Source organism: Jatropha curcas, chromosome 8 (genome assembly GCF_041381405.1).
Source record: "Jatropha curcas cultivar XTBG-Jc1 chromosome 8, XTBG_Jcur_1.0, whole genome shotgun sequence".
Classification (NCBI taxonomy): Eukaryota; Viridiplantae; Streptophyta; class Magnoliopsida; order Malpighiales; family Euphorbiaceae; genus Jatropha; species Jatropha curcas.
Window position 1 is genome coordinate 21,316,398 of NC_143158.1, and position 3,908 is coordinate 21,320,305.

Consider the following 3,908-nt stretch of genomic DNA (forward strand, 5'->3'; position numbering starts at 1 on the left):
TTTAAATACACAACCCTATAACTGCGGAGTTCAATAATAATCTGATAAAAGAGTAACTTATACAACCAAAATTAAATAACAAAAATATAAAGTTTACATTTATAACTCTGCGGAGAAGATTGCAGAGCTTCAATCGAATCAGCTGCTTCCTAGTACCTGAGAGGTTTGGAGAGAAGGGGGTGAGTTTTGCAACTCAGTGAATAATAATAAATAATACACACCACATACAGGCAAGCAAAATGCACCCTAGTATACTGAATGAACACACAACAGTCACTCATATGTCATCATATCAGCACCCACAACAATATCACCTTCAAATAATCACATCACGTGGAAATTAGTCAGTGGCGTCACCTAAATCCCCGACGAGCCGTCCTCTCAAACAGCCCATCCTCTCAAACATGTGCACCCGGGGAGCCAATCCCCCATATCTGGCCGACCGGTCTAATCCTCACTTGACCAGTCCTCTCAATATTTTATTTTTACATTCTCTCTTTTCTTTTCCATATCATCAACATCAGTTCATCAGTTCATCAGGTGCACACGGGGGCGCCGATCTCCCATTTACCCGGCCGACGGTCCACTTTCATCAGTTCATCAGGATCCTTATTTATCGACCGTCCTCACAAACCCATGGTGACCCACTTCATCCCAACTCCACACAAACAGAGCACAGTATATACACAGCACAAATAATCAAACAATTCATTTATCATAATACACCAATTTCATCCAAATGCACAATTATGCACAAGTATAATTATAGTGATCATAACATAATATATATGAGAAAATACAATATGTAAATATATAAAAATGTAATGTTATGCAAATGCAGTGTTGATATGCATTATTTATTATTACTCACTGTGGTGGAGAACGAAGCTCTAGTTTTGATTCTATCCGGGAGGAGCACTAGATGGACCCGAGCGATCTAAGCAAAGTAAAAATGACATCGGAAAAAGAATAATATCAGATAAAATATTTATTCATCACACTACTATTCTTAACCTATTTAATTTCTATCAATAATTTACTCTTTATAATTAATTAAATTTCTATAATAAATTTTATTTGCTACCGAAATTCATTTTATTTTCTACCGAAATTTCGACAGCATCTCCCCTAAAAATTGGACTTTCCACCTGTTTAAAGTATCAACAATTTTATCTAATAACTCCAAATCACACAGCCCATCCATCGGGCAATCAATCAATTAAATTTTCCATCCTCCATCAATTTAATTTTTCCCGTCCTCCACATTTATCCACATCAACTATATTAATTTTTCTTTAATTCCATAAATCATAATTTCCCAACAATTTTATTTATTACCAGAATTTAATTTTAATTAATCAAATATATTTTTATTAATCGACTCATCAACACTAAATTAAATTAATTCAACTAATCAGATTTGCTAAATTAAATTAACTAATCAAGATTACTAAAATTAATTTAATTAACTAAAATTACTAAGTTAAATTATACCCAAATTACTAAAATAAATTCTGAGAATTAGCAAGAATTGCTCTATACCCCAAGTATAATTTTTGTTGAATTTTGCTAGATCGGAAAGGCTTACGCGTGCTAGATCGGAGCTACGCGCATCGGGACTGCGAGCAAGTGGCGCGATCTACTGGACAGCAAGGATGGTGGCGCAATGAACTCGAGGAGCTGTGGCGCTGCGATCTGGCTGAGGATGAAGCGCTGCTGCAGGTGGAGCCGCTGGCTGTGGCGCGCGGAGGAGCGGCGAGGCGGTGCTGTGCGCGATGGAGGCGGTGCGACTGGCTGTGGATCGCGCCTCTGCTGTTGCTGGCTGAGGTCGACGCAGGCGCAGTCACAGCAAGAAAGAAGAAGAGAGGAAGAAGAAAAGGGCAAGAAAGAAAGAAAGAAAGAAAGAAAGAAGAAGAAGAAGAAGAAGAGGAAGGAGGAGGCGCTGCTGTGATGGTGAGGAGTAGAGAGGTGCAGCGCTGGAAAAAAAAAAAAGGAAAGGGAATTTTCTAGATGGTTTGGGTCGAACCGGTTTGATTCGGTTCGATTCGACCCAAATCTTTGATTTTCGATTGGTTTTCGACTTTTTCAATCGGTTTTCGGTTCGGTTTCTCACAGTGTTCGCATTAAAATATTAAAATAAATTTCCAAGCTGTCGGTTTATTAAATTTAATTGGAAAATCTTTGAAAATAAAAATTTGAGTTGTTTCAATATATATATATAAGATTTATTGTTTGATATAAAATAGAAAATAAAATTCAATAAAAATATATATCTATTTCTATGGATAGTTTATCTATCTATGAAATTTGAAATATCCTAATATAATCTTAGTTATAGTCAATTAGAAAATTATATTTTATTAGTTGATTGAATATAATTTATAAAAAGTATTTTTTAATAAATATATATATGAGAATAAGAGATTTAAAAGTTTTTATATTTTATTTTTTAAATATTTTATTCTATTTCGGTTATAATTTAAAATAATTTTATTTAGGAAGGAGATAAAAAAAAGAAAAAAGTATATTCTTTTTTATTCTTATATGGTTTGATTTGATATATTTTTAAAAAATAAATGTACATAATATTTTATTTAGAAGAGAGCAATAAAAAAATATTCTTTTTATTTCTATAAGGTTGTAAAGAAAATTGAGTTGTTATTTGGAGATGATATAATGTTTATTTTATGTAATCTTTTTTTATTACTTAATTAACTTATTTATTTATTTTGAATTTGCAATTTACAACAATATAGAAACAAAATACTTCAATAAACTCATTAACTGACCAATATTAGATCATAGCATGATTTACTTTGTAATTTTCATTTATTGACTTGGCTTTTATTTTGTTGTCCATGAATATCAAATTTCATTGAATTATAACCTTTCCAGGGTTGATTTTTGAAATCTAAATTGGTCATTTTTTAATATAATTTATTTCTTATTATATATTAGTCGTTGAAAGAGTTTTATTTTTAATAATAATTTTTATTTTTTATTTTCTTTTTCGTTATTGAATTAATTTATAACCATTATCACTTTAATTTAATACGAAATTTATATCTCTCTGCAATAAATAGATGACCTTCTGATTAAATATTTTTAATTCTCTTAATATTTTTTTATATTCTATATCTATTTGACTTGAAAGAAAATAATGTTTATAAAATTTAAAAAAACTAGAACTATACATTTCTGTTTTGGGTTTCAAGAACTTGAATGTGTGTTCATATATTACTTTCTCTAATGCACTAGGTAAGTAATACTATCACTATAACCAAAATGATTACCATTATCAATTTAGATCATCTTCTCATTTCTTTTCTTTTATCAAACAATAAAAAATATTTTATTATTATTTTTCATTCTAGCTGTATATAAATATTGATTTGGGATTGAGGGTAAGGGGTTGGAGATTGAGTGATGATTTGATTTTTTTTTTGAGCACCTATTAGAGTTTTAAGAATCTATATTTATAAATTAGGGACTGAAGAATTAGGTATAGAGATTAGATTGAATTTTATTTTGAAACCACTTCATGATATAAAAATAGAATCAATTATATTTATTTTAAACTAAACAAAAATTTATGCTTTAATATTATATAGATAAAACATTAAAAGAGTACAAAAATGAAAATATAACGAGTATTGTCAACGTGCAACGCAAGTTATAAAAAAGACTAGTACTATATATACATATGGGAATAGAGCGAAATAATGAAATTTTCAATAGCGCACTTGATTAAATTTGAATATTTCTAAAATAACCTTAGTAATGACCAATTAGAAAATTTTATTTTATTGGTTGATTGGATATAATTTATTAAAATTATTTTTAAATAAACACTTTATAAATAATTAAGCATTTGAAAGTTTTAAATTTTATTTTTTAATAAATACATA

General features: G+C 29.5%; 1 long non-coding RNA gene across 1 annotated transcript; it reads right to left on the minus strand.

The window, feature by feature from the left end:
- On the minus strand, positions 1–1,892 carry LOC149494324 (uncharacterized). Its single transcript, XR_016322015.1, has 3 exons — positions 1,543–1,892; positions 872–937; positions 1–156 (listed from the first exon to the last, which is right to left on the minus strand). It is a non-coding gene; the product is annotated as an uncharacterized LOC149494324 (long non-coding RNA).
- Between the last annotated feature and the right edge of the window lie 2,016 nt (positions 1,893–3,908).